Source organism: Hemiscyllium ocellatum, chromosome 6, assembly GCF_020745735.1.
Source record: "Hemiscyllium ocellatum isolate sHemOce1 chromosome 6, sHemOce1.pat.X.cur, whole genome shotgun sequence".
NCBI lineage: Eukaryota > Metazoa > Chordata > Chondrichthyes > Orectolobiformes > Hemiscylliidae > Hemiscyllium > Hemiscyllium ocellatum.
Window position 1 is genome coordinate 100,086,249 of NC_083406.1, and position 23,563 is coordinate 100,109,811.

Sequence of the window (23,563 nt, forward strand, 5' to 3'; positions counted from 1 at the left end):
AAGAAGGCGTTTGGTATGCTTTCCTTTATTGGTCAATGTATTGAGTACAGGAGTTGGGAGGTCATGTTGTGGCTGTACAGGACATTGGTTAGGCCACAGTTGAAATATTGCATGCAATTCTGGTCTCCTTCCTATTGGAAAGATGTTGTGAAACTTGAAAGGGTTCAGAAAAGATTTACAAGGATGTTGCCAGGGTTGGAGGATTTGAGCTATAGGGAGAGGCTGAACAGGCTGGAGCTGTTTTCCCTGCAGCGTCAGAGACTGAGGGGTGATCTTATAGAGATTTACAAAATTATGAGGGGCATGGATAGGTTAAATAGACAAAGTTTTTTTCCCTGGGGCGGGGCAGTCCAGAACTTGAGGGCATAGGTTTAGGGTGAGAGGGGAAAGATATAAAAGAGATCTAAGGGGCAACTTTTTCACACAGAGGGTGGTACATGTATGGAATGAGCTACCAGCGGATGCGGTGGAGGCTGGTACAATTGCAACATTTAAGTGGCATTTGGAATGAATCAGAAGGGTTTGGAGGGATATGGGCTGGGTGCTGGCAGTGGGACTAGATTGGGTTGGGATATCTGGTCGGCATGGACGGGTTAGACTGAAGGGTCTGTTTCCATGATGTACATCTCTGTGACTCTATGACTCTAAATGTCTGGAAATAAGGTTGTCACAGCTCAATGATAAAATTCCGCAGTTGACATTTAAAGCTAAGTCAGAAAATCATCAAAACATTTCTCACCATTGAGATCCTGATATTTTCATTGTCTTTGTGTTTTCTCATTTTTCTCACCATTACCCCCACTGCACCTAGAAAGGGAAAATTCCACACTCTGTGTTTGTACAATACTTCTTAAGATGGACCTTCAAACGCTGCAGTATCTAACTCATACTATTTTTAAACTTATTTTCTACCAGCCCAACTCCTACCATTCATTCATGTGATCTAAATTCTCCCATTTATCTGTACATATTTGTTCATCTTCAGTCTGTTACTTGTACTTCTCCCTTTTAGAAATCTCACAGCCATTCTCATTTTCTCCTCATTATCCTATCTATCCTATCAGCCAGTTTTATTGATCACTTTGACCTTCTTCAATTTCTCCATTCACTTGACACTATTCCTTCTGCTCTCATCAAGTTGTGTCCCACTTGAATAAGCTCTTGGGATCTCCCTCCATGCTATGCTGTCCAAACACCCGGGCAAGGTCTCCCAAAGCATTTCTCACCATTGAGATCATTGGTCTCATGTTCTGCTCCTCAGGACTGAGCTGCTTAACAGGTTCATCTCGCCCTCTCGTCTTTTTCGCTGACTTTCACTCTGACCCTTACAGCAGATCATATCCTGTATGACTCTCAAAAATGTTTAATTTCTTCTAAATAAACTTTTTGCTAATTATTAACTCAAGATTGATAAATCGGTTACTCTTCCCCTGCAGACAGAAACACAACTCATTAGCACTGACTCCTAGTGAGACTCATAGAGAGCCTCATGCAAGGGTGATAATGAAAAGTTCATGGCCATCATTACCTGTTAGCATTTAACATCCTTTCAATTTTTTTGGCTTCCTCTTAAAATTCCTGTTGTGTAAGAACTTCTGAAGTCTCTTTGACACCACAGGGCAGACAGGACTGTGATTTCCTGTTTAATCCCAGCTCAGCTTTCTCTCCAAACCAATATTATGTGTGACTATTCTGCATCCTCTCACCTCTGAAATAGCATCAATCTCTTCTCTCAGCCCGGATAATATAGCACACATCAATATTCTCTTGAGGCTGCAATTCTCCACTATTCGCCTTATTGACCTTCTCATTTCTTCCTTCTATAAATTACAAGTTATCTGCAGCTCACAGTTTCAATCACACTCAAAGATATCTCAAGACCAATATATCGGGGTCTAGAACATGTGCAAATTAGTTGTGGGCTGTTGTGCTGCTAAATCCATCACTGATACAACCACTTCATGCCTGACAAAGAGGTGCAATCGATAATGTGGAACCTAAAGCCTGCAGTGTCCAAAACTGACTGTCATTCTTATTTGGACAGAAACAGTGAAGGCATTTTGTAAAAATAATTTATTGCTTTAGGATGCCTTGGAAATGCGTAATAAAGTTTTAAATTGATAGATGTGTGATTTTCAAGTTTCTCACACATTTGCAGAAAAGCAAGGCTATTGTTCAAGATCGCATTTTGATAGTAAAATATTATTGGAATCTTGTTTGATTTAATTTTTGTATCCTACTCACTGTAGGCCAGCAGGTAATAAATCTAGCTCCTATCTTTGACATTTCTATTGGTCCAAATGAATGGGTAATTTACTAGTTTGCTCCCTGTGCTACTCATCCACCTTGCATTATATTGATGAACTGTTATAAGACCTATTATGGATAAAACTGGGGCAAAGCCTGGACACAAATATTCTGGTCTTCTCATAAATTGAAAGTCAATTGGTTTAATCCAAACTGAGTTATTTGAAACAATTTTCACATATCACTTGCAATGATTTGTTTACTGCAGTGACTTTCTGTTGATTAAAACAACTAAATTTAAAAAGTATCACTGCTCATCTGGTCATGTTTTTTATACGTTTGGCTCACAGCTTGTTATCAACTTGTAGATTTTAATCATTGTGGTAGTTATACTCCAGAAAATAAGATTGTAGCGACAAATGTAAAATTAATGGACAGAATTTCTGTCCGAGAACATAGAACAGTACAACACAGTACAGGTCCTTCAGCCCTTGATGTTGTGCCGATCTTTTTATCCTACTCTAAGATTAAACTAACCTACATACCCTTCGTGTGCCTTTCCAAGAGTCGCTTAAATGTCCCTAATTTATTTGACTCTACTGACACCACTGGCGTGTATTTCATGCACTCATTACTCTCTATGTAAAGAGCCGACCTCTGACATCTCCCCTAAACTTTCCTCCAATCACCTTACAATTATGCCCCCTTGTGATAGGCATTTCTATTCACTCTATCTGTGCCTCTCATCATCTTAAGTCACCTCTCACCCTTCTTTGCTCCAATGAGAAAAGCCCTAGCTCCATCAATCTTTCTTCATAAGACATGCCCTCCAGTCCAGGCAGCATCCTAGTAAATCTCCTCCGCACCCTCTCTAAAGGTTCCGCATCCTTCCTATAATGAGGCGACCGGAACTGAATACAATATTGCAAGGTGGTCTAACCAGGGCTTTATACGGCTGCAGCATAGCCTCATGGCTCATAAACTCAATCCCCTGCCAATGAAAGTCAACACACCATATGCCTTCTTACAATCCTATCAACTTGGTGGCAGCTTTGAGGGACCTATGGACGTGGATCCCAAGATTCCTCTGTTTCTTCACACTGATGAGAATCCTGCTTTTAACCCTGTATTCTGCATTTAAATTCAACCTTCTACAATGAATCACTTCATACTTTTCCAGGTTGAACTCATTTTCCCACTTCTCAGCCCAGTTCTGCAGCCTGTCAGTGTCCCACTGCAACCCACAAGAGCCCTCCAAACTATCCACCACTCCACTTCCTCATCCAAGTCATTTATAAAAATCACAAACAGCAGAGGTCCCAGAACAGATCCCTGCAGAACACCACTGGTGACCGAGCTCCAGGCTGAATTCGTTCCATTGACTACCACCCTCTGTCTTCTTTGGGTCAGCAAATTCTCTATCCAGACAGCCAAATTTCCCTGTATCCCCTGCCTCCTTACTTTCTGAATGAGCCTACCATTGAGAACCTTATCAAATGCCTTGCTAAAATCCATGTACATCACATCCACTGCTGTACCTTCATCAATGTATTTTGTCACATCCTCAAAGAATTCAATAAGACATGTGAGGCATGACCTGCCCCTCACAAAGCCATGCTGGCTATCTCTAATCAAGCTATGGCTTTCCAACTAATCATAAATCCTGTCTCTCAGAATCCTCTCTAATAATTTGCCCACCACAGACGTAAGACTAATTGGTCTGTAACTTCCAGGATTATCCCTATTCCCTTTTTTGAACAAGCGAATAACATTTGCTATCCTCCAATCATCTGGCACGACTCCAGTGGACAGAGAGGATGCAAAGATCATCGTCAAAGGTGCAGCAATCTCTTTCTTCACTTCCTGTAGTGACCTTGGGTATATTTCATCTGGCCCAGGAAACTTATCCAACCTTACGTTTTTCAAAATTTTCAGCACATCCTCCTTCTTAACATCAATCTGTTTAAGTGTATCAGCCTGTTTCATGCTGTCCTCAGAAATGACAAGGTCCCTTTCACTCGTAAATACTGAATCAAAGTATTCATTAAAGACCTTCCCTACCTCCTCTGACTCCTGGCACAATTTCTCTCCACTATCCCTTATCAGCCCTACCCTCACTCTGGCCATCCCCTTGTTCCTCACATAAGTGGAGAATACTTTAAGATTTTCCTTAATCTTATCTCCTAAAGCTTTTTCATGCCTCCTTCTAGCTCTCCTAAGTCCCTTTCTTCAGTCCTTCCTGGCTATCTTGTAACCCTTTAGTATCCTATCTAATCCTTCCTCCTCAACTTAAAGTAAGCTTCCTTCTTCCTCTTGACTAGATGTTCTACATCCCTGCCACCCATGGTTACTTAACCCTCCCCATCCCTTCCTTGTCTCAGTGGGACAAACCTGTCCAGCTCTATCAGCAAGTGTTCCCTAAACAAAATCCACATTTCTAAAGTGCTTTTCCCTGAGAACATCTGTTCCCAATTTAGGCATCCCAAATCCTGCCTCATGGCACCTTAATTCTCCTTCCCACAACTAAATACTTTCCCTTACCATCTGGTTCTATCCTTTGCCACGACTATAGTAAAGTCCAGGGAGTTGTGATCCCTATCACCGAAATGCTTTCCCACCGAGAGATCTAATATCTGACCTGTTCTGCTGCCAAGCACTAAATGCAATATGGCCTGTCTACAGATTGAATCAGTCCTTGGACACACCTGACAAAACTGCTCCATCCAAACTATTTGAACTAAAGAGGTTCGAATCAATGTTAGGGAAGTTAAAGTCATCCATGACAACAACCCTGTTACCTCTGCACCTTTCCAAAGTCTGCCTCCCAATCTGCTCCTCCATGTCTCTGTTGCTATTGGGGGATCTGTAGAAACTTCCAATAAAGTGACTGCTCCTTTCCTGTTTCTGACTTCGACCCATACTGAAATCAGACAAACCCTCCTCAGTAACTTCCCTTTCTGCAGCTATGATACTATCCCTGATTAGCAATGCCACTCTTCCATCTCTTTTACCTCCCCCCTTACTTCTTTTGAAAAATCTAAACCCTGGAATATCCAACAAGCATTCCTGCCCCTATGATATCCAAGTCTCCATAATGGCCACAACATCATAGTTCCAAGTATTGATCCATGCTCTACGTTTATCACATTTATTCCTGCTACTTCTTGCATTAAATTGGACACACTTCAACCCATCACACTGACTGCAACTTTGCCCTATCAACTGTGTAACCTTTCTCACAGACTCTCTGCACACTGTATCTGGCTATTTACTAGCTACCCCATCCTCACCCTCCGATTCCCACCCCCTTGACAAATGAGCTTAAACCCTCCCAAAGAGCTCTAGTGAGCGTTCCACCCAGGAGGCATCCCTGATCCTGGCACCCGGGAGGCAGCATACCACCTGGGAGTCTCACTCCCAACCACAGAATCTCCTGTCTGCTTTGCAGGCAATCAGTGGTCAGGAACCAAACCATAGTTAAAATTGCAATTGCAATTCTTGAAAGACTTCTTCAAACTCATTTGTTTTTCACAAAATGTAGATCTTCCTGAAGCAATGAAATTGTGCAATATGATGCTTTTTTAAATAATCTCTTCATTCCTGTGTCACTGGCTCAACCAGCATTTATTGCCCATCTTTAATTGCCCTGGTAGAGCAAGACCTCCTTGAACTGCAGTCCTTGGTGTGAGCGATATCACAGGTTGGGAGTTCCAGGATTTTGACCCAGTGACAAGTATGTGATATAATTCCAAGAGGAACGTTACTTGCTTGGAAGGAAACCTGCAAGACATATGTTTGCCATGTGTCTTCTCCCCTTGTCTTTTGACATAGAAGTGATCATGGGTTTAGAAGGTGCTGCCTAAGGAACCATGTTGAGTTTCTGCAGTGCATTTTATGCATGGTACACACTGTTGCTACTGAATACCAGTGATGGAGGGAGTGAATGTTTGTGGATGTAGTGCCAATCAAGTCTGACTGCTTCACTCTGGATGGTACTGAACTTTCTGAGTGTTGTTGAAGTTGCAGGCATCCAGGCAAGTAGATAATATTCCATCACACTACTGACTTGTGCCTTGTAGACTGTGGACAGACTTTGGAGAGTCAGCAGGGGAGTTACTTGCCATAGTATTCCTGGCCTGTGATTCATTCTTGTTACCAACAGCGTTTACATAGCTCATCCAGTTCTGTTTCTGATCTTCTTTTATTTCAAAAATATACTTTATTCATAAAATATTTTATACACATGCATAGTCACTAAAGCAATTTGATTCTGTACTGTACCATATGAAGAAACAAACATTAGAGTTTGACTCTATCCAACAAACAAACCAAAGGCATTTCTTGATTGTACAAGACTGTATTTACATAGTTTTGGGGCAGTGAAGAGGGTCTGATAACTGAATGGATCCCCATTTAATTTCAGCAGAAAGATTTCAGACAGTAGATATCCCCACTGGGCCTTAGCAGCAGCTGCACCAAGCTTTAATCCATCCCTCAGCATGTTTTACGGACTTTGGAATGTGCCAGTCTACAACACTCAGTCAAAGTCAACTCCTTGCTCTGGAAGACCAACAAGTTTTGGGCAGACCAAAGAATTGTAAGTTTGCTCACTGCATTGAGATTTGTTCTCAGACATTTCATTACCAAGCTACGTAACATCATATGTGAGCCTCTGGTGAAGCGCTGGTGCTCTGTCCCATATGCTATTGTTGTGTTTTGGTCTATAGTGGTGGGTGATATCACACCTGGTTCTTTTCCGAGAGGTTGGTAAATGGGGTCCAAATCAATGTACAACGTGAACCACAATTTGAGCTACAAATCTTCACAAAAATCGCAAACAAAAGAATGTCTTTCACCAAATTGATGGTCCTCTAGGCGCAGTTGATATTTGTCTCGGTGTGCGTCCTGGGGAAAAGTTCAGTAACAAGTTCAGTTTCTTGTTCATGATAACCCCAAGGCTGTTGATAATGGGGATTCAGTGATGGTAATGCCATTGAATGTGACGAGATGCAAGTTAGGTTCTCTCTAATGGAGATGGTTATTGAAGGTCTGTGTCATAAATGTTATGTGCTACCTATCAGCCCAAACCTGGATGTTGCCCAAGTCTTCCTGCAAATGAACACAAACTGCTTGAGTATCTGTTGAGTCACAAATGGTTTTGAATATTGCATAATCATCAGAGAACATCCCCACTCTGACCTTATGTTTAAAAATACATTGTTTGATGTGTTTCAGTGGTAGCCTGGTGCAATTTTATTAATTCAGAAATGAGAAGTTTATCAATATCTAGTCCATCATTTTTGAGTTGCCTAATTTTAAATAATTGGAAATGGTTTCAAAAATCTGTAGAGAACTATTTATTCATAAAATTGATATACAACGGCTAGTTTCATACTAATTTTTTTTAAAAACTTGAAAATGTGTCTAATATTATCTTTACCCTTAAATGAAAGTTTAATTTTAAGAGTCTCCACATGAACTGCAGAATGAGTGGCAATTTGCAATGGTGCTGAATTTGATCTGAGGCCACAGCCAGTTTAATGACTGAGTCTGGTTTCAAAGCCAATGTTTTTTAAGCAGGTGCAAAAGATCAGGGAATCATGATTTGTACTAGATTTAAGCCTGTGCTTGAAATTTCTTGGATCTTTGTATTGGTTGAGTCCATATTGAGTTAATAAGATAAACCAGTGCAACCTAATGGAAATAACATGCCATTAAAACCACATTCAATGTATCAATTTCATGACATGTTCTCTTACTTTAACATTGCTCATCCATCATGAGGACCTTTCAAATAACATGCAACTATACTGCATACAGATTATTTCACTATTGTTCAATAGTCACATTTATTTGTGGAATAATAAAATTGCAAATATCCCCTTGCTGCAGCTGGCAGCACTGTCACTGCTGAATAGACATTGGAGATTCAGGCTGCACTGGGGACTTGAGTACATAATCTAGGATGCCATGTCAGTGACGTTATATGGGAGTGCTGTCTTGTTATCTTTTTGGATGAGATATTTATCCTAATTTGTTTATGTGAGAGATGTTAAGGTGCTACAAGAATTTCAGGGAGTTCTCCTGCTGGTCTGGAATATAAACGTCCTACTTCCAAAATCCTCATCAGTTGCAGATCGGTTCTTCATTCATTGGGATGTTTGTAAGATGTAGCTTTGCATAGATTGTCAGAAATAAGAGTGACAAACTTCGAGCATGGATCAGCACTTGGGACTACAATGTTGTGGCCATAATGGAGACATGGGTTTCATAGGGGCAGGAATGGATGCTTGATGTTCTAGGGTTCAGAACGCTTAAAAAGAACAGGGATGATGGAAAAAGAGGAGGGGGTGTAGCATTGCTATTCAGAGAGTGCATCACAGCTACAGAAACGAAGGTTGTTGAGGAAGGTTTGTCTACTGAGGGTCAGTATGGGTGGAAGTTAGGAACAGCAAGGGAACAGCCATTGGGGGTTCTCTACAGATCACCTAATAGTAGTAGAGAGATTGAAGAACTCATATGCGGGCAGATTCTGGAAAAATACAGATGTAGCAGAGTTGTTGTTATGGGTGATTTCAACTTTCCCAATATTGACTGGAACCTTCTAAGTACAGATGGTTTGGATGGAGCCGTTTTTTCAGGTGTGATTCAGGAGGGTTTCCTTACGCAGTATGTAGACAGAACGACGAGGGGAGAGGCCATTTTGGATTTGGTGCTTGCCAATGAGCCAGGACAAGTGTCAGATCTCGTGGTGGGAGAACACTTTGGTGATAGTGATCACAACTGTCTCACATTTACCATAGCCTTGGAGAGGGAAAGGAGCAGTTACCAAGGGAAGATATTTAATTGGGAAAAGGAAATTATGACGCTATCAGACAGGAGTTGGGAAGCACAGACTGGGAGCAATTGTTCCACAGAAAGGGCACAGCAGACATGTGGAGATTGTTTAAGGACCAGTTGTTGCGAATAATGCACGAATTTGTTCCTCTGAGACAGGTAAGAAGGGGTAAGATTAAGGAAACTTGGATGACGAGAATAGAGGAGTTTCTTGCCAAAAGGAAGAAGGCAGCTTATGTAAGGTGGAGGAAGCAAGAATCTAGCACAACTTTAGAGGATTACAGGCTTGCTAGAAAGGAGCTCAGAAATGGACTGAGGAGAGCCAGGAAGGGGGCACGAGAAAAGCTTGGCAAGAAGGATTAGGGAGAACCCAAAGGCATTTTACTCATATGTGAGGAATAAGAGAATGATCAGGGAGAAGGTAGGGCTGATCAGGGATAGTGGAGGGAACTTGTGTGCGGAGTCTGAGCAGATAGGGGAAGCCCTAAATGAGTTTTTTTGCTTCGGTTTTCACCAAGGAAAGGGAACTTGTTGTGAATGAGAACTTTGAGGAGCTGGGATACAGCCTTGAACAGGTCAATATTGATGAAGTTAATGTTCTGGAAATTTTGGAAAACATTTAGATTGATAAGGCCCCAGAGCCAGATCAGATTTATCCTAGGCTGCGAGAAAGGAGGTTGCTAAGCCACTAGCGAGGATCTTTGCTTCCGCACTCTCCACGGAAGTAATACTGGAGGATTGGCAGGAGGCAAATGATGTTCCGCTTTTCAAGAAGGGTAATAGGGAAATCCCTGGCATTACAGACCAGTCGGTATTACATGTGTGGTCAGCAAAGGGCTGGAAGGAATTCTGAGGGATAGGATTTATGATTATTTGACAAAGCATAGTGTGATTAAAGGCAGTCAGCATGGCTTTGTGAGGGGGAGGTCATGCCTCACAAATCTTATTGAGTTCTTTGGGAAGGTGACAAGACAGGTTGATGAAGGTCAAACAGTAGATGTGGTGTACATGGACTTCAGCAAGGCATTTGATAAGGTTTCTCATGGTATGCTCATTCATATAGTCGGGCAGTATGAGATACAGGGAGATTTGACTATCTGGATTCAGAATTGGCTGGCTGACAGAAGGCAGAGAGTGGTTGTAGATGGAAAATATTCTGCCTGGAGGTCAGTGTTAAGTGAGATCCCGCAGGGCTCTGTCTTGGGCCTCTGATTTTAGTAGTTTTTATAAATGACTTGGATGAGGAGGTTGAGGGGTGGGTTAGTAAATTTACAGTTAAGAAAGCATATGGTGTTTTGGCTTTCATTTACAGGGGGATCGAGTTTAAAAGCCGCAAGGTTTTGCTACAGCTCTACAAGACCCTGGTGAAACCACACTTGGAATATTGTGTCCATTTCTGGTTGCCCTACTATAGGAAAGATATGGAGGCTTTGGAGAGGGTGCAAAGAAGATTTACCAGGATGCTGCTTCAACTGGAGCACTTGCCTTATGAAGAAAGGTTGAATAAGCTCGGACTTTTCTCTTTGGAAGAGAGGAGACCTGATCGAGATATATAAGATAATGAGAGGAATAGATAGGGTCAATAGCCGGAGACTCTACCCTAGGGCAGGATTGACTGGTACAAGGGGTCATAGTTTTAAGATGTTAGGAGAAAGGTATAGAGGATTCATCAGAAGTAGGTTCTTCGCGCAAAGAGTTGTGAATACATGGAATGCGTTGTCAGCAGTGGTGGTGGAAGCAGAGACATTAGGGACATTTAAGTGACGGCTGGACATGCACATGGATAGCAGTGAGTAGGTTAAGTTATTATATTTTACATTTGGATTAAACCTCGGCACAACATCATGGGTCAAGGGCCTATTCTGTGCTGTACTTTTCTATGTTCTATGACACCAAAATTGGATGCGTCATGGACAACAAAGAAGGTTACCTCAGAATACAACGGGACCTAGGTCAGGTGGGCCTAAGGGCTGAGGAGTGGCAGATGGAGTTTAATTTAGATAAATGTGAGGTGCTGCATTTATTCACAGGACTTATACACATAATGGTAAGGTCCTGGGGAGTGTAGCTTCTCAAAGAGACCTTGGAGTGCAGGCCCATAGTTCCTTGAAAGTGGAGCTGCAGGTAGACAGGATAATGAAGAATGCGTTTGGCATGCTTGCCTTTGGTTAGGCCACTTTTGGAATACTGTGTGCAATTCTGGTCTCCCAGCTACAGGAAAGATATTGTGAACTTGAAAAGGTTCAGAAAAGATTTACAAGGACGTTACCAGGGTTGGAGGATTTGAGGTATCGGGAGAGGCTGAATGGACTGGGGCTGATTTCCCTGAAGGGTGACCGTATCGTGGTTTATAAAATCATGAGGGACATGGATAGGATAAATAGCCAAGATCTTTTCACTGGGGTGGGAAGTATAAAAGTAGAGGGCATAGGTTGAAGATGAGAGTGGAAAGATATAAAAAGGACCAAAGGGGCAACTTCTTCACACAGAGGGTGGTTGATGTATGGAATGAGCTGCCAGAGGATGTGGTGGAGGCTGGTACACTTACCACATTTAAAAGGCACATGAAAGGGTATATGAATAGGAAGGGTTAGAGAGATATGGGCCAAATAGGACTAGATTTATGAATGAGTTGGACTGAAGGGTCTGTTTCCATGCTGCACAGCTCTCTGACTCTATCTTCTTGTATTGCTGCCTCACCTGGGACACAGCACTGACCCAGCCTGCAGTTTGTACCCAGGCTGCCTAGATTTGGTGGTGTGATATCCTGGGGCAATCGGTTGAGAAGAGGAGAGCCACTCTGTCCACCGCTCGATCCACCAACACCTCCAGGTCCCTATCCATGAAGCAGGAAGTGAGCTTTCATTCCCTCTGGGCCATGAGCTTGATGATCACTGCCAAACATCACACTGTGAGAGACAGTTCCTGTTGCAGCATCTAAAATGGTGTCTGGCCGGGCTTTAAATATGGCACCGGTGGCATGGAAATTTGAAGATGTCAGCAGTGGCAAGTACTTCTGCCTCTGCCGCTGCATAGCCCCTTGGGAAAGGTGCCGAGATCCTGGTTAACAAATAATCAATAAAGTGAAGAGCAGAAAAATGACTCCAATGCATGGTGTACTGGGCACTGTGAACCCTCCCTTCCGAATATCACCTTTATCCCCACCTCTCAGCTACCTTCCCCCCGGCCCTAACCCCCTCTCATTTATCTCTCCACTCCCGAGGATCCCAGCCTCATTCTTGATGGAGGGCTTTTGCACGAAACATTGATTTTCTTGCTCCTCAGATGCTGCCTGACCTGCTGTGCTTTTCCAGCACCACACTCTTCCACTCTCATCTCCAGCATCTGGAATCCTCACCTTCACCGCTGTGAACCTTGATCAACAGAACACTAAACTGAAAATGGAGAAAAACCATCAGTCCTGTCATGCAGTAATGACTCATTCTCCTACCAACAATAGGAACTGAAATTAGTTTCAGAAGATAACCTTTTCTCTGGCAGAAGTTAAAGAACTTGTTCAAATTTAAATTTGGAAGTATAAGAACAAGAAGAAATTCCAAATTGTCCTTTGCCTTTTCCTCTCGGCTTACCTGACCTTTGTGTCTGTTCAGCCTTTTACTTTGGTGTACAATGGTCCTATGTTGCTGTTTTATCATTAATGGGAAGCTATTAACCAAAGTTCCACAATGGGATTCTGTGATGGTTCGAATGGGAAATACAATGCTGCCAGCTGTTTCTGGTGCATCACTTCATTGCCTTGACAGTTTGAGCAACTAATTTACGAAGCCTTTCTTCAGGAGATTGAATAGGTGAATAGAGCTGATGATAAGGTGGTAATTACTTGGTCAGTGGGTGGAGCAGTTCCCATTGGGTCCAATACCCTATGTTTCATTCGGCCTTTTTTTTAATGTTCTCTTATTCTTAAACAGCTGATTATATAAAAGGAGATAAGAGTCAAATGTCAAAAAAAAATTATTGTCAAAGTGATGCCATGATAAGAGAACTGAACATTATCAATAGAAAAATTAAATCAGTATTCTTTGGGGACAAGTTGCGGAGATTTCCTTTGTGGTCTAAGCTTGCCTCATTGGCATGGAGATCACATTTCCTATCAAACTAGTCTCTGTGTAGTAAAACAATACAGTATACTATTAAAGCATATAACATTAGCTCTCTGTTTGAATTTGGAACATTTTCATGAAATCTGAATATAACTACTGTGGTTTCTTTTACTGGTTCCAACCACAAACCCCCTTGGGTTATTTCTTGGCTTCCTATAGTTCTAAAATCATCAGATAGATCCCTGATAAACTAACTTTAATTTCATTTCAGTAAATTAACTTAAATTGGTTTAGCCTGATAGGAGGCTTAGTTTCTATAACCATCTGTTGTGCCAGTTTTAAAGTACTGTAACTTCCATTTATGGTCCCAGTTTTGATCATTGCCATCATCTACAGAAAATTTAAACGGTGGTCTCAGCTTTCAATTCGTATTTCTTAAAAAAAAGCTGAAGAATGATTTTCAGAGCATGTTGATTAGTGCCAGAGTTGGCTAATTCCATTCTGGGAAAAGTAACCAGATTTCAAGCAGCTTTTTTTAAGGTCACCCTGTTCAGACATGTTACAGCACGCCTCCATGGCAGGTGGGACTTAACCCTGGGTCAGAGGTAGCGACATACCTTTGTGCCGTAAGAGCCTTTATTTTACAAAAGGCTTCACTGACCCACTGTGCCAGGCAAACATTGATAGTCATTAGTTCCAGTGAAGGGAGTTTAGCAGAAGATTGACACCAATCATCTCCCACGGAGTATTCATAACCTTCCCCAGAATAGAGTAAGTCTGGAACATTGCCACAAACTGTGATGCTCTTTTGTTTCATCTTCAGAATTACCTTCAGGGAAGTAATCCATTTTGATCTTTTTGTACCTTGTCGAAAGGGCTTTATGCAGAACCCTGCAAAATGCATAAACCTTGTTTTAACACTTCACAAGTTCTTTTACTCACACTCATCCAATTTTAACCTCCCCCAAGCACTCGATCCTGCCTTTTGTGGTAACGATCAATTCTGTTTGGCCCAGTTTTGGGCTTTACTTTAGGGATGATATGAAGCTAATGCATGGAGAAGGCCCAGAAGAGATTCGTGAAGGATAACAAGGAAAAGATGCAGTAAGCTTAGCTCTCTTTCCATTCAGACAAAGAGTTTAAGAAGTCTGACAGAGGTGCTGAAAATGCTGGGAAGCTGTTTAGTTGGAAAAGAAAATCTCATTTGCTTTGGTTGGCAAATCAGTACCCAGTGGGCGTGAATTTATGTTAGTAGCTAAAACAGCGAGGTCAAGGAATGTATGATATATGCATAAATTGTTCTGCATGACAGTGTAGAAGCAGAATCCATAACAACTAAGTTTAATACACAGAGCTCCTTGGCACTAAGATCAGTGGGATATACAGCGTGCTGCTTTCACAATACCCACGTTTACCACTTCAACAAAGTAAACTCATTTTAAATCTAAAGGTTCTTCCCTGCATATTTAGCACCAAATCCTCCTCCTTCAACAAAAGAAGAAGTAATTTCAAAACTGCAATTATTTCGCACCACTTTGCTTGGAATATTTCCATGTGTTTGCAAGGAATATAAAGTGAAGTCTAGCTGTTTGCATTCTGATAAAGAATGTGGAATTGTTTGATGTTGCAGCTGTGCCTGTGATCTCTCACTGTTGGTCTTTACTACATTGGATCTATTGAAATCTTCAAATGGAGGTTCAGTGTAAGGAAAAGTATAAATCTGTCCTTTAGAAGGAGGTTTTTTTTCAGCGTGACATATTGACAGATATTTACTTCCTGTGGCTGTATTGTGATGGTACTCTTTAAGTCCTGTGTTATTCTCCAAAAAACAAACTTGAAAAATGTGCTGTTGGCAATTTCAGGAGGATCCAACGTTCTAATGCCTTTTGATACGCAACTTCAAAGAATTTCTTCATTAAACCTGAATTCTTAAAAAACTTTGCATCAAAACATCAAGGTTATACTAAAGAAAAATTTGTGAATCAGAAACACCCTATTTCTTTCAAAAGTTCTCAGCTACAACCTCTATCACAAAACTGTATTATCTACTTTTCTTGCGCGATCTATTATTTGACGTAAACATTAATTGAACTCTGTTTGAAAGAAAGGGCCACTCTATCTGTTGCCAGTTTCTCTTAAAGGGCTGCCTTAAGTCTATAGTAATATTCCTGGGTAGAAATAGCGACATCAACCCGAGTAGAGAAAGTGGTACCATTCAAGAACTTGCAGGAGGAGGCATTGAAAAGAAAAATTGCACTTTTTAATAGGGGAAGGAAACTCATTTTGGCCAAGCAGCATAAGAGCAGTATGCACAGGTGTAGCTGAAAGTGTGAGCAGATCTTGGAAACAGGAGGGAATTTGCATGTATCTGAACTGTTGCCAGGTGAAGTGCACTGGCAGGTGGCTTAATTTTACTATATTACCTCTCAGTGCATCTTAACAGCTCTGTGGAGCTTAGGAGAGCATCACAGATGGACAATTCACAGCACTTTGGCAACAGTTCACTTACTTTCCAAGTGCACAGACTTACTCATGCTTGAACAGTGCACTCTATATTACTGACATATCAGTGCAACTACCTACTAGTCCATACAAGACAAGAAACAAAGCCCAGGTATTATCACAAACAAAGTTTCATGTCCATGTGTTCCCATGAAGTAAAAAGCACAACTCTGCAAATTCTCAAAATCCAGAACACAAAGTGGAATCACACAACTTGTCAATCAGAATACAGAAAACAGATATTAATTTCAGGTGCATGTCCTGATTTAGAATGAGAAAATAATAAATGACAAAATGTGAGCATAACCAGAAAAAGAAGGAGATGGAATTATAAATACTGTATAGCATTTTCACATGGAGGTGAGTGTGGAACTGGGTGTGAATAGTGGTTAACACCAATAAAAATAAATTCAACCAGGCCAGGAAACTAAATTCCCCATTTAATGTAGAAATGTTATAATGCATATATAAACCCCTTAAGGGAGAGACAGGTTTCTCTGAACAAATACGAATCACTCAATTGCAATAATACATCAAAGCAGCACTAAACTTAAGATTGCAACCAGAGATTTACTGCATTTCCTGAAACTCACCAGGGGAAGCAAGCAAGACCATAGTGATGATTGAGGAGGGTGATTAATGCTAGTAGAAATACTGTAATACTGAATTATAACAGCTCTTTCATACCTGCTAGTGGCGAAGTTTGATCACAATGCTTTCGCTGAGGTTTACGTTTTGGATTTTGTGTGCAAGATTCCCAGGACGTGTTTCCATGACAAATTCATCTTGGAGCAGTCCAAGCTTTCGGATATCCTTGGATTCCACAAAGAGGAGATTGCTCACTGACAAGGAATACCCACTAAAATGATGGCTGGTGACTCCTGTCAGAAACCCAAGTAATGGAGCTTAACAGTGTGATACTCAGCACTTTATGTCTTCCCAACGTGTGATCAAACAAGCTGCTGGCATGGCAAAAAAAAACTATGGATGCTGGAAATCTGAATTACTGGAGTAACTCAAGTTATCTGCAAATGTGTTGCTGGTCAAAGCACAGCAGGCCAGGCAGCATCTCAGGAATAGAGAATTCGACGTTTCGAGCATAAGCCCTTCATCAGGAATAAGACAGAGAGAGCCAAGCAGGCTAAGATAAAAGGTAGGGAGGAGGAACTAGGGGGAGGGGCGATGGAGGTGGGATAGGTGGAAGGAGGTCAAGGTGAGGGTGATAGGCTGGAGTGGGGTGGGGGCGGAGAGGTCAGGAAGAGGATTGCAGGTTAGGAGGGCGGTGCTGAGTTGAGGGAACCGACTGAGACAAGGTGGGGGGAGGGGAAATGAGGAAGCTGGAGAAATCTGAATTCATACCTTGTGGTTGGAGGGTTCCCAGGCGGAAGATGAGGCGCTCCTCCTCCAGCCGTCGTGTAGTTGTGTTCTGCCGGTGGAGGAGTCCAAGGACCTGCATGTCCTCGGTGGAGTGGGAGGGGGAGTTAAAGTGTTGAGCCACGGGGTGATTGGGTTGGTTGGTTCGGGCGGCCCGGAGGTGTTCTCTGAAGCGTTCCGCAAGTAAGCGGCCTGTCTCACCAATATAGAGGAGGCCACATCGGGTGCAGCGGATGCAATAGATGATGTGTGTGGAGGTACAGGTGAACTTGTGGCGGATATGGAAGGATCCCTTGGGGCCTTGGAGGGAAGTGAGTGTGGAGGTGTGGGCGCAAGTTTTACATTTAACAGCAGGGGTCCTTTGCAGGTCTGTGAGAGTGTTGTCCTGAGCTGGGGTAGGGCTAATTGCAGGGAATGTAGGTAGCGACGCATGGCTGCAAGGGTGGAGCGGAGGATCCGGAGGGAGGTCTGTTGCTGGAGGCTTCAGATTTGTTGTAGGTACAGGTTGTCCTGGTTGGGTCCAAATTTTGTTGGTTGGAATGTAGTTCGGAGTCCGTGTGGGATCAGTCGGTTCCTTAGGCAGGTGCTGAGGAAGGAGATGTGGCTGTGGTAACGAGTCTGTTTGAGAACGTGGCTGAAGAGCTTCTGTGCAGAGGAGATGACCTGGGGGGTGCAGTGAGAGAGGGACTCACTGAAATCCTTGTAGAGGGAGGAAGAGAGCTTCTTCAAGGAAGGCATTCTTGTAAGAGGATTCGCAGTAGGTTAAAATCTTCGAGTAAAAAATGAGGTCTGCAGATGCTGGAGATCGCAGCTGCAAAGGTGTTGCTGGTCAAAGCACAGCAGGCCAGGCAGCATCTCAGGAATAGAGAATTCGACGTTTCGAGCATAAGCCCTTCATCAGGAATAAGAGAGAGAGAGCCAAGCAAAAGTTATCTGTCCACATGTGCTGCCAGACCTGCTGAGTTTCTCCAACATGTTCTGTTTTAGTCACATTCTTACATCAGGTTCTGCTTGAAATGCACAAGGCATTGGTGTGACCACAGGAGAATGTTGTGTGTGGTTTGATCTCCTCATTCGTGGAAAGATGTAAATGCATTGGAGGTGCTGTCGAGTAGGTTTACCAGATCGATACCAAGGATAAGTGGGTTGTTTTATGCAGAAAGATTGGGCAGGTTGACCTTGTTTTCACTGGAGTTTGTAAGAGTGAGTGGTGAGTTGACTGAAGTTTGTGGGCGGCACGGTGGCACAGTGGTTAGCACTGCTGCCTCACAGCGCCTGTAGACCCGGGTTCAATTCCCGACTCAGGCGACTGACTGTGTGGAGTTTGCACGTTCTCCCCGTGTCTGTGTGGGTTTCCTCCGGGTGCTCCGGTTTCCTCCCACAGTCCAAAGATGTGCGGGTCAGGTGAATTGGCCAAGCTAAATTGCCCGTAGTGTTAGGTAAGGGGTAAATGTAGGGGTATGGGTGGGTTGCGCTTTGGCGGGTCGGTGTGGACTTGTTGGGCCGAAGGGCCTGTTTCCACACTGTAAGTCTAAAAAAAAACCTGAATAGTCTCAACGAGGTAGGCATGTAAAGAATGCTTCTTCTTGTGAGCGAGCCCAGAACCTGGGCACACTGTTTTAAAATAAGGTGTCAGCCCTTTACACTGAGGTGAAATCTTTTCTCTAAGAAAGTTGTGCAACTATGGAACTCTCCCTCAGGTAGCGGTAGAGGTGGGGCCATTGAACAAGGTTGTGGTAGATTGATTCTTGTTCAGGAATTAAGAGGAAATCTTGAAGGCAAATTTGGGGGCACAGTGGCACAGTGATTAGCACTGCTGCCTCACAGCGTCAGGGACCTGGGTTTGATTCCCGCCTCGGGTAGCTGTCTGTGTGGAGTTTGTACATTCTCCCCGTGTCTGCGTGGGTTTCCTCCCAAAATTCAGCAACGTGCAGGTCAGGTGAATTGGCCATGATAAATTGCACATTGTGATAGATGCATTAGTCAGGGGTAAATATAGGAAAGGGGAATGAGTCTGGATGGATTGCTCTTCGGAGGGTGGGTGTGGACTTGTTGGGCCGAAGGTCCTGTTTCCATACTGTAGGTAATCTAAAACTAAGATCTAAAAAGTTATGGAGAGTAGATGGAAATGTGGAATTTGGAATACATACAGATTAGCTATGACCTTATTAAATGGAGGAGCAAGGCTGAATAAGCTCCATATGCTCCTAATTCACACGCTTGTGTATTCACATCTAGGTAAAAACAATGACTGCAGATGCTGGAAACCAGATTCTGGATCAGTGGTGCTGGAAGAGCACAGCAGTTCAGGCAGCATCCAACGAGCAGCGAAATCGGCGTTTCGGGCAAAAGCCCTTCATCAGGAATATGATGAAGGGCTTTTGCCCGAAACGTCGATTTCGCTGCTCGTTGGATACTGCCTGAACTGCTGTGCTCTTCCAGCGCCACTGATCCATATTCACATCTAGGATCAATGCCAGAGTGTATGTATGTAATGTTTACACTTAACAGTTGTGTGATGTTCATGTCATTAGTTAGTGATGCCATGCTACTCAGTGGGAAAGAGTACAATAAGGTTGGCTGTACAGATCAGTATTTCACCCATGTTTCTGATTCACCAATCAGTTTCCAGAGTAACAGTGGAGGGCGTGGCTGTCTCTCTTTCAGTTTGCCTGCAGATGAGCTTGATGCAAATGGTGAAGCAACACAATTGGCACACTGTGTGACCCAGCAGTACATCAGGAGCTGTGCATAGTGAGGGACAGATTGACGTGCTAAAGCCCACACATATGGGTGAGTAAGGTGGGGCATGGTTTGCTCATCCCCATTCCCCACTTCCACCTTCTAGCATTTCACCTGCACTTGAAGAGGAAAGCAACACCACTGCCCAAGCTTTTCAAGGAACGTTTTAAAATCTGAAATCTCAAAACTCTTTAATAACAAAACTATTGCACAAAAAATGGACTGCAGCAATTTTTAAAAAAATTACAAAAGCTTTTCTGATTGAAGAATCCTTACACCCGTGAATCTTCCTTGTTCCTATTCCAAATGATGCCAATGGAAGAAAATAGCAAAGGCGATTGTGGGAAATGATGCTTGTTTTAATTAATTCACAGGATGAGGGTGTCACTGGCCAGGCCAGCATTTATTTCCCATACCTAATTGTCCAGAGGACAGTTAAAAGTCAACCAATTGTTGTGGGTCTGGAATCACATGGATGCCAGACCAGGTAAGGATGCCAGTTTCTTTTCCTAAGGGGCATTAGTGAACCAGGTGGGTTTTTCCAAAGGATTCATGGCCATCATTATACTCCTAATTCCAGATTTTTATTGAACTTAAATTATACCATCTGCTATGGCAGGACTCAAACCCAGGTCTCCAAGGCATTGCCTGTGTTTCTGGATTAACAGTTCAATGATAATATCATTAGGCTGTCACCTCCCCCATGCTATGTGGTACAGCTAGCGTCTGGCATATCTCAGTGGGGATGCCTGGATACTGACACCACCTGATCTGTTGAGTAATGTCTTCACTTGCTTCATTTTCTGTTTTGCACTCTGTACAATTGGCTTGAATGGATGTTTTGTGATACTGTGGGTAGTATCCCTACCTTCGAGCCAGAAGGTCTGTCTTTGAATTCCCAGTCCAGCACTTGGTGGTCATGGATGGTGTGTTTGCAGCATAGCCTGCGAGTCTCTCCAATATGCCCATGGCAGGCAGTAAGAGTGAGAGAATCTCTGGGTTTACCAGGCTTTATGTGATGTAGTGCCAGCCTAAAACCATTAGTGACAGATTGACAAACCATTGCAGGAAAACAACTTTGAAAACAGACACATGCTTGGGCTCAGTTTGACTCATGCATCACTTGATGTAGGAGAAAGAAGATTGTTGGCCTGCATGGGGTAGTGATGGGTGGCAGAAAACTTAGGATGAATCAGCACTTTGAAAGTAAAACAAACGCAGAGAATGCTGGAGGTCAGGAAGCATCTGTGGAGAGAGAAACAAAGCTAGCATTTCAAGCTTGGTATGACTCTTCTTCATTTTCATGTATTATCCCTGAATTTGCATTCACTGTCTACCTCGTTGAAACCTCTCCCACACGGGTTTCTTAGACAGGAATCTCAGCTCAGATTTGCAAAGTCTGACCCAGTATGGTGCTTCCTGCAAGTGTGAGCAGGCCAAGGAGCAGGGAGGCTGTTCACCCAAGCAGATTGAAGAGTTCTCAATGAAACACAGAGTCCAAAATCATGAAGTAAAAAGCATGAAATAGAAACTTGATTCAAATCATGTACAGAAATAGAAATAAAGATTGGAAAGGTGGAAGGAAATGAGATAAAAGAGACAAAGTAAAAATACTTTCATTAAAAAAAGTTAACATTGATTAACTTCTGAATGAATGAAACCTCACATCAGTGAAGTTAGTCTTTCAGCAGCTGATAGGTTGTTCCTAGTGGTAATCACCTGCTGTAACATTAAAACTTTTCTTACTCCTGAATGTGCCAACTCTAACTTTCTCTGGTATCATTTGATGACAACTAGGCAACAACTAGAGCAAGTTCCCTTTATTACAGTCTATCTCTGACAATAATATCCATACTTAAATGCACATATGTGTAGCTCCAGAAGCTTCAGTTAGGTTTCTTTTCTATCAATTGCTACTTGAGAGGAGCAAGAAACCTACTATTATCCAAGAGTGACTGTTGAAAATGTCATCATCTGCCGAAACAGTTCATACTTCACTAGATAGCCTCGAAAATAGTTCACATCTCAAAGAATAGTGCTCATTGCAGTGAAAGTCATTACTGCGTTGGTGTAATGGGGAAAGCACAGTGGATCAGTGGTTAGCACTGCAGCCTCACACTGTCCGGTTCCCAGATTTGACTCCCCACCTTGGACGACTGTCTGTGTGGAGATTCCAAAAGCTGCCTGAATTTCCTCCGGGTGCTCTGGTTTCCTCCCACAATCTAAAGATGTGCAGGTTAGGTAGATTGGCTGACCTAAATTGCCCACAGTGTCCAGGGGTGTCCAAGGCTAGGTGGGTTAGCCCCAGGAAATACTTGGTTACAGGGATAGGGTCTGAGTGGGATGGTTTTTGGAGGGTTGGTGTGGACTTGATGGACTGATCCCCACTGTGGGGATTCTGTGATGATTCTATGAATTGATCAGTTTTAGTTCACCTTGGATCAAAGCAAACTGCAGTTTAGTAGATAAAGTAGGTCAGGGATTTCTCACTTGCGAAGAACTTCATCTTTTTTTAAAGAAAGCAACAGGCTTGGATTCCTCATTCCTCTGGAGAACTTGTTTCCCCCAGGTGCAAATCTCACTGACTCACCACATAACAACAACTTGTGTTCACATTACTCTTCTAACATAATGAAATGTGCCATTACATTATGTATCAAGATAAAGAAGGGTGCATGACCAAATCACTGCTGACGGTGATGAGTTTTGAGGAGTTCTTAAAGGGGCAGAGCAAGGCAGGAAGGTCTTAAGAGAGTATTCCAGAGCTTAGAACTGAGACACCATGACACCATAATGGTGGAGCGCGGGAAGTCCACTTTCCAGAAGATTTATGAACAGGATTAATTTTTTGTGGATATCAACACGATAAAAAGCAGGCATATGGCACATAAAAGGAAAATTTGAGTACTGTTTGGATTCTACAGCATTACATAACAGAAAATTTCAAATCCAAACAAATGAACCTGGCAAAGCAGAAACGCACTCTGGAAACCAGAATCCAAAAATTTATCAATCACATCTAAATAAAATGAGATGTACCTTTCTACAAAAAGTAAGAACACATCTGTAAATAATCTGTCTAGATTATTTAACTGCACGTCCTTTAAAAGGTCTAGGAAATGACATTAGAGTGGTCTATCCACCGAAAGCTGAACATGCACAAGATGGGAGGTGAACCAGGAAGCAAAACAAAAATAGGTACTTGCATTTATATGGCACCTTCCAGAACCACAAGGCATCCCAAAGTGACCAGTCACCTAAATCATTTGAAGTGTAGCCACTGATGCAAAGAAACCTTGTGTCCATCTTGAATCCAGGATGGTTCCATACACATCAAGGACAAGAAAATCCACATACTTTTTGTAACAGGGCAGATAAATATTGTCACAAGATAGCAGACAAATACATCAGCTCTTGCAATTCCACAGAGAGACAGACTTGGCTATTCCATAAGAAATGCCAAATTTGAAGCTCACCACCACCTTCTCAAGGGCAACAAGAGGAAGAACAATAACTGTTGGCCAGCCAGCAATTTCCTCATCATGCTGCAGAATAAATTAATGTAGCTCCACACGCAGCACATCATTCCTTAAAGCTGTATTAAAGAGTCAACCACAATTAGAACATAAAACAGCACAGCACAGGAATAGGGTCTGCAGCCCACCGTGTCTGTGCTGAGCATGATGCCATTCTAAACTGATCCCACCTGCCTGCACATGGTCCGTATGCCCCTATTCCCTGCCTGTTCATGTATCTATCTAACTGCTTTTTGAACATTGCTATTGTAACTGCTTCTTCTA

At 42.6% G+C, this 23,563-nt stretch overlaps 1 long non-coding RNA gene across 1 annotated transcript in view; it reads right to left on the reverse strand.

Annotated features, from left to right (window-relative positions):
• Nucleotides 1–739: 739 nt before the first annotated feature.
• LOC132816835 (uncharacterized) overlaps nucleotides 740–23,563 on the reverse strand; it is a 90,178-nt gene continuing 67,354 nt past the window's right edge. Inside the window, exon 3 of the long non-coding RNA XR_009644825.1 lies at nucleotides 740–807. This is a non-coding gene — a long non-coding RNA (uncharacterized LOC132816835). The remainder of the gene's footprint in view (nucleotides 808–23,563) is intronic.